Consider the following 9,104-nt stretch of genomic DNA (forward strand, 5'->3'; position numbering starts at 1 on the left):
TAATATAGTTTAAGGATCAAATTATACATTATTAGTTATCCTTCACGCACTTTCAATCTTTTCAATACACACGCTAAGTCACGTTGGATAAGAAATAATTAAATCAGCGAAGAACAAAGTTGAAAGGTTAATTCGGTAAAAAATAAATTAATAAAAATCTAAAAGTGCGATAGAAAAAAAATTAATGGATGTTGAAGAATAAAGTGATAATTTAGGTATTAAATACTTCATCTGTTTTATAAAAATACGCAATAAAGTTTGCACATGAATTAAAAAATAATAAGTAGTTATATTTTATTAATTTCCAATAATAATTTTAATTTAATTATTTAAATATTTTAAATATTATTATCTATATTATGGAAAAGATAATTATTATATTAGAATTGTAATTATATTTTGAAAAGATAAATTTATTATTAATGTTTATATTGTATAAAGCAATAATTAATGATAATTTATAGAATATAATAAAAATTGTTGAAATTGTTGAAGATTAATATTAGTATTTATTTAAATTAATAATAGTAACTTTGTTTGCATTTTAAAATGTTCAAAATAGTTATTTTGTGGATGAGACGGAGGAAGTAAGAGTGTTTCTTCCACGTATCGGTTGTGCCACGTCATTTTTACAACAAGTAAATAAATATTTATAATAAAAAAAAATTAATTATTATTTATTTTTTTATTATTAAAAATTTACATATGGCTAGCGTCTTATTGGTTGTTGCATGAATGATGTGGCGAAATAATACATCAACCCTTTTTGCTATTCTATCCTGTGTGACCAATCATATCCCACCAATGGTCTAGGTAGCTAGTCTGCTTGGTGAGTCGACAATATAGCTTTGTAAGAGACAAACAAACAATGTGGGTCACGATCTTCATATTTTAGTAAGCCATTTAAGCCATGTTAATAAAGAGAGAGAAAATTTGCAATTAATTAAAGGCAATACATATTGATGATATTGATACTTTGAAAAAGTTGATGCTGATTAATTAATGCTATTCCCTTTGCTTTCATGCCACTTTTTATTAGGTTTCAATGGATTTGATGATAACTTTTGTTGAATTTATAGATTTGTTTCGTGTTCTGGATAGCTTTCAGTTCATTATAAGGGTGTTTACGGATCTTGGATATTTTTAAAATCGAACTGAAAATTGAACCGAAAATATCTAGAACTGAAAAATATTCGTTAACCATTGATTTTTTCTAACTGAACCGTACCGAAAATTTTATTGGTACGGCTTTGGATCTTTTATAAATAACTGTACCGAGAACCAAACCAAACCGTACCGAACTGAAGTACCGAACTTATACCCGAAAAACCGAAATTATATATATATATATATATTATTCTACTTTAATTTGATTATTGTGTTCATATTAATTTTGAATTACTAAACATTAAAATTGTTTATAAAATTATATGAACTTGTCAAATATTTAATAGTTATTAAAAGTATTTTAAAAAAATTGATATGAACAACTTACATATCCATTATTTTTTATTATTGACCAAATTGAATACTTTTAACAAAAATGATATATTTTACACTTGCGAATAAATAAAAATACCCTTATCAAATAATCAAACCTTTAATATTAAATCGAACGACAATTTACATGTTGTGCTCTTTTATTTTATTGACGATTATTTATTTGTGATAGTTAAAAATATAAAAAAAATGAATGAATAACTAATTAATTTTAAAAGTCAAAATAATATATTACTACCTCCGTTCTTTTTTAGTTGTCCATTTAACCAATATTGCACATAACAAGATAGTACTCCTTTTGTCTTAATTTTTAAAAAGAAATACTAATATAACCCTATTAGTTTTTTTTTCTCAAAGATATAACCCTATTAGTTAATAAATGCCTTTTAAGTTAAAACATAGAGTCATTTATTATGAATGGGTAAATTTGGAAGATAATAGCTAAAATCACATTGAAATTTTAAATGGATAACTAATTAGAAACAAATATATTTTACTAAATGGACAACTAAAAAAGAACGGAGGGAGTACTAGATATGATATTTTAAATAAAACAATAGATGTGGTTCTAGTGATATCCGTACTGAATCACACCGAACCATTAGAACCGAATCCCCGTACCGAACTGTACCGAATACTAAAATCTTCGAACCGAGCCGAATCGATTATTGGTACGGATCCGGAGATCCAATTTTTAATATTCCCGACTTGTTGTTTGGTTCCGGAGATTTTTCAATACTCGGATTTCCCCGAACCGTGCTCACCACTAGTTCATTCACATAGTCCGGTATTCAAATTAAGAGACGTAAAATTCTACACCATCCGTCTCTTTTTTTTAAATTGATTCATTTAATTAAATGATTTATTTATAATTATTTATTTGTTTAGAATTTTAAGATAATTTTAATGTTTTTTTAATTTATCTTTTTTTTTGAATGGTTTATGACTCAATTTATAAATCATTTATTAATTAGTATGGTTATATTAGTATCTACTCATATAATTTAAAATAAAACGTCCACTTTTTTAATATGCAGTACAATTTTGATTAATATGGATAATTAAAAATAATAGAGTAATTTTTTAAAAAGGTTTAATGTTTCGAAAAAACTCGATCTTTTAGGCCTTTTAAATTTTAATTCAATATTATAAAATTGCTAATTGTACCAAATTCACAACTTTGAATTTCAATTGTGTCCAATTTTATAAATTATACTCTTTTTCAAAATAAATGAATTATTTAAATCTTTTTTTAATAATAAGAGGTCAATTTAATACTTGTGTGTATAATTGAAAGTGTAGAGATATGAATTTAGATACAATTGACAATTTCACAAAATTGCCTGAAATTGAAAAGATGCTAGAAAATCGAATTATTTTGAGATGTTAGGCTTTTTTAAAATAAAAAATTCAAAAATTTATAATAATATTAATTAATTTTATTTAATTAAATATGAATAAGTAATTTTTCAAAATTTAAGGAGGTCAATTGCCTTTCTTTCTCTTCAAGTGGATAGACACTATTTTAGTTGCAATTTTGAAGAAAATAAAGGTTAATTTTATTTTACATTTTTTTTATAAAATAATAAGTGGTATTTTATTTTGGATAAAATATTTAGTGGTATTTGATTTGCTACATTTTTAATAACGTAATAATATTTAAAAAAAACACAAGATGTTATCTATCAATTTTGAATACGATGGATTACAAATGTGTCACTTGGCCGATAATTGACCTAAATCGAGTAATTTCGTTATTTGAAAAATATAATATTGGAGCAACAGAATATAACAAAAAATAAATGTTTGTAACCAATTCTGTAAAAATAGTATAGTTTGAAAATCGAAAAAGCATTTAACCGGAAAAAAACCTTGAGATGTTTTTTATTTCACTAGTTTTTTTTAGGTTTTTCATCCTTTTTTTTTTGTTTTCGGAATTCACGCTTTCTTTAGAAAAGGAATTTGGGGTTTATTTTCTTTCAGATGCAGAAGTAGATTATTTAGAATCATTTCTGAATAAATAATATAGACAAGGAAGCATTTTCGTGACTTTTACTTGAAAAAAGAATTCACTTTTTCTTTAAGATGCTTTAAAAGTCTCTTTCTAATTGAAAAATCAAAGTATGTATTTTTTAAGGAAAAAAAAAACAAAGCAAAAGTACTTAACGGTTATTTGCATGGTTTCTTTTTCTCTTTTAAGTTGATGGGCACCTCAACATACTCATCAAATTTTAAATTAGATAAATAATATATACTCATTAAATTACTTTTAAATATTTGCATGAAAAAGTGCATAACAAAATCTATAAATCTTGAATTCATTTTTCTGGTTTTTATTTTTGATGATGATCCAGATGCGGCTAATACTCATATTGTCTTTGATTATATATACACATATGGATGATGATCAGCTGCAACAAAGAATTTTCTATCTAAATTTTCTTTTTTAAAAAATGATAATAGAACAAACTAGTTGTAACTCAAATGATATAAACGCTGGCAGGGGCGAAACCAGCTTTATAGTTGAAGTAGCGACTATACCGGCAACTTTTTTTTTTGCAAAATTACTTCTTCAAATTTTAATTTTTTTTTAAAATATAGTTAATTTAAAATTTTATATAATTAGACCCCTTAAATTTTATTTTATCCAAACCACCCCATAGTAGAATTTTTAGTTTCGAAATTGAACGCTAAACAACAAACTGTTAAAATTGTGGGTCCAATTTTTCCTATATGCACTTTCCATTTTCAAATATATAAAAAAATGATAATAGAAACATTAATTTAGCAAAAGTTGTCCCCTAATTTAGTTTGGTGCCGATACAAAATTCATATACTTTTTTATAAAATTAAAATAGTAATAAGCAACTTAGTTTTTTTATTAATAAATATAATAAACTAGTATTCTTTATTTTTGTCTTTTATTTTTTAGAAATATGATTTATAGATATTTAATTACATATTTGTTATAATTAATTAAATTTTTAAAATTTTAAATTAATTCCTAGTTTAGAATTTGAGAAATAAAGAATAAAATAGGAAAACAAAAACAAAAATGGACGGAATAATATGCTTTATGATTATTTGATACATTCCTACCTAAACATGTCCAAAACTTTGTTCATTTGTTCCTAAAGTCATATTCCTGTAATCTTGATAATTATAAGAATATATCACATAAACATTTTGGAATCCCCACCTCATGGAGAAGTTCCCTGATCATGTTTATAGCAATCGCATATTATATTAATTATGCTTTAAATAATTAGTCATGGTCACTAAAAATATATCTCGAGCTTTTTTTTATATATTTTTTTTAATCAATGGCTTACTTTTATAAACCGCAATTTTAATCTGATATTGATAAGTGCAATTAAATTATAGTCGACTATTTAATTTCTTTTTAAATGACCAATTTTTTTCAATTTTTTATTTATAATCAAAATTTTCAATTTTGTTAATAATAGTCTATTTTTTTCATAAATATTATTCGATTGAAAAAATTTAGGTTTGGTTATCATGAAAAGAATTCAAAGATTGACCTTCTTTTACAAATATATGCAATTGGTTATAATTGAAATATATTTATTAAAATTAAAAAAAATTGAGTAGTTCTAAGTTATGAGGGCTAAATAATAAGATAAAGATTGGAATTAATTAAATATTAGAAAAGCATGTTGCTTATTATTATTGGCTCTTTAGTATAAATTATCAAGTTGCTTTAATAAAATGAGGCATGAAAAAGTCTTTGCTTATTTAATCAGACATGTACTTTTTCTTTTTCTTTCCTGATCAGTGCAAACTAGGACCTTTGCAAAAGGCAAATCATAATTCTAGGGTTTGGGAATTGGTGAATTAAACCTTTTTAAATACAATTAAGGGTTAAATAATAGTATATTAAATCACCATTATTACATAACTTTTCAATATAATTACAATATCTAAAAATTCTCATATAAAACTACCATCATTCAAAAAAACTTTAAATCAATTATCGTTTGGAAATTCGGCGAATTATAGCTAATTAGGAAAACAAAAAATTACGTGGCATAAGAACTTTTAAGGTTATTTACAAATTAAATCACCACCTTTATATTTTCTTTAGGCCTAATCACTCAAAAACCCCTCACCTTTAGACTTTTTTCAATTCCACCCCGACGTTGAAAAGTTGTCAATTTTACCCACTTTTAAGTTTTCCGTTTTCAATTATACCCCATTTTTTTAATTTTTGTTAATTTTTTTACTTAAATGATGAAATCATTCAATTAACTAAGTCTAAAGATGAAATTGAATTCTTTTTTCTTCAAAAAAGTACAAATAAATCCTTTATTATTAAAAATTAACTAAAAACCATAATCAAATTAACGCTATTTTAAATTCTTAACTAAATTTAAATAAATTTTAAAAACATACGATTAATATATGCTCGACATGGAGGATGTTTTTAATTTTTTTTTCAAGTAAAAAAGACGTTAATTCAATATTTCAGGGTACAATTGAAATACAAAAATGCAAAATAGGGTAAAATTGACAAATTTTCAACGTCAGGGTATAATTGAAAAGGGGCTAAAAGGTCGGGATTTTTTTAAGACATTAGGCCTTTTCTTTAATTTTATTATGATTTAATTTCACATTTTTCAAACCTATCACAAACTCTCTCATTCAATCTACGTATGTGGAATTCTACGTATTCTTCCACGTCTATTTCATGTTTACTCTGTTAGTTTAAATTCATCGGATGGTGATAGATTTAAAAAATTTAAAAGGGGTGTGGTTTTATATAACAATTTTAAATGTCGTGGTTAAATGAAAGAAAGTGTAAAGGTGGTAATTTATTATATAATTAACCCCACAATTAAGGGCACTAGAAAGCTAAACTCTTTCGACTTAGAAATCTAACCAACTTTTTTTGATAGTCTAATAAGGGCGAAGCAACTTCTAAAAATAATATATTATACACTCTAGTAAAATGGAGATAACTAGACCTGTAGGACCACAGGGTTTTTAATCTCGGGTGAAGAACCTTTCAATCTGGGACTGCCTTATGCATTATCCCAGATCAATATCATCAAGGAAATTATCAGAATTGAGGCATAAAGTTCATTACTTGCAAAACAAGATAGGAAGGCCACGTTAGCCAAGAGGACTACTGAAAATTCTATAACAAGAGAACTTATATATACTGCATTATCCGCGCTCCGCACACGTATCTTCAACCAAAATAACTGAAAAGGTCAACTCAGCCTACAATATATGGGAACACCTCAGCACAGGAAGCACGAGTAAAGAAAAAAAAATATACTATAAAAACTACTTTATACTTAAACCCTAATGTACTCCTTTCTATCTTTAATTTTTACTTTAGTCTCTTTTTCATCAAATACTTACATGAGCATTAGAGTGAACTCGAAAATCTCATTCTGTCGTTCTTTCTAACCATACTCTCTATTTTCATGTCCTATAATTTTACTAGATCACCCCATGTAATACCCCGTGTTTTCAAACTTGATTTGTCGGGTTGGTTATCCGTTATAAATTGGTTGTTTTCTTTCATCCGCTGTTCTTTTGCGTTTCTGCATGTCCTCGTTGTGATTTCGACTTGATTTCGGATTGTTATATGTTGGGTTTAGCAAATGTGGTACCTTGGTTGTGTGATGTAGAGTGACTTATGTGCATCCCTTGAGCCTTTAAGTATTTGATGTTGATTTGATTTATTTTCAGGGTTTTATCGAAACAATATTTGCATATTTTTCAAATCTGTCATGCTTTAATAGAACGTTCATATCTCCCAATTGCAGCGTCGGATCGGGCCGCCCTTTCGATATGTTGTTCATAAGAGGATTATCTAGCATTCGACCGTTCTGATCGTTGTTTTGACCCTTTTTGGGATGAACGGGACCTGCTGTGTAGAACTGGTCGTAAGTCCGGTTGTCTTTGTTTTTGGGGTGGCAGTGAACAAACTGGTTCTACAACCGATTCTACTGTGCAGAATCGGCCATAGAACCGGTTTGGTTCATTTTGGAGGCTTTAAATAAACTTTACTCGATCTAAACAGCCCCTTTCATTTTCTAAAACTCTGGACTCATTTTTAAATTGTTTCCATTGCGCTTTAAACATTTTGGTAAGTGTTTAATTCTTTCTTTTCATTCTAATTCATTGGTTTTGTGATTGAATCGATTCGCTGCTCATTTCTCCATTCGATTTCATTTTTGTAACCTTTTTTGTGAACATGACCCCATCAAGTTCAAATGAATTTAAAAGAATACCAATCCTAATTAAACATATTATTTTAGGGATTGAGATTTTCTCAAGTTTATTTTGAACTTGAGGGGGTAATGTTCAGGATTTACACCGTTCGTTATAAAATGAATGATGTAAATTAAAAAAGTATAATTTTAATCAAAATAATTTGTCCGTTCATTTTACGATGAACGATATAGATCGTGAATATAACTCTCTCAAATTCAACTCAATTTGAGGGAATTTCAATCGTTTTTTTTAGAACTTCTGAAACTCTGGCAAGATTGTGTGGTAGTTATTTTTCTTTCCATGTAATATAGTATGTGTTTAATTAATTAAAAACGGTAGCCCCATGCCAAAAGAGATTGCCTAATTTTGATTAAACATGAACAATATATGCAATCAATAATGCATGTTAATTTATTAGTTAAATCAATTAAGAGATCTAACTAATAATATGATAAAACAAAATATTCAAGTTGTGATTATCAAATGATGCTGTAATTCTTAACCCAAGAAACTCATGGTTTAGAGAATTAATTCTACTATCAACCAAGCAGTCTGATATAATTTCTTTATTCTTATAAAAATGAATTCTTTTATCCGGAGATTCCTAGTTTAAATATCAAATAGAAAAATAATAAAAATATATAGTCCTAGATATGTCCACTGCAAGCAACTGATTAAATAACTGACATACGATTAATATGTTTTAAGATAAAAAATTATCTATCTACACTTTTACTCTGTTTACCTAATATTTACTTAAATCTTGCATATGTATATTTATTTTTTAATTTTTGTCAAATATACCCACAATTTATTTGGAATGATGTCGGGCAATATTATTTAGTCATAACGATTCTTTTTTATATATACAGACAAATAGCATCAATTCACATCACATTAAATAAATCGTGAATATATTTAGTAGATGCTAAAAAAGTAATTATGTATATGGTAAAATTGAAAGTCGTGACGTATATATGGCAAACGTGCAAGTTGTAAGAATCTCTCGATAGGTAGATAGATATTTTTATATATAAATTGTCACACCTCAAAATGTGAGTTTATACAACCAAATTTTTCTATTGCTGCATCTTCACAAACATTACACAGATCTCTGATACCGGAGAATTACTAACTATACATATAGAATTGTTTAATAATGTCACGTGTCATGTAATTAATAGATAAATTATATGTGGTAAACTGAATTCATGTATTTTACCAATTCCGTCGCTAAAATAAAAGTTTCTCATTGCATGCATAACCCTCATAACTAAGGAAAAGATTGATATAACCATTCATTATCCATAAATTTCATTTTTGCCAAAGAAAGTTCGTTCCAAAATCAACAATAA

The sequence above is a fragment of the Mercurialis annua genome, linkage group LG3 (assembly GCF_937616625.2).
Source record: "Mercurialis annua linkage group LG3, ddMerAnnu1.2, whole genome shotgun sequence".
Classification (NCBI taxonomy): Eukaryota; Viridiplantae; Streptophyta; class Magnoliopsida; order Malpighiales; family Euphorbiaceae; genus Mercurialis; species Mercurialis annua.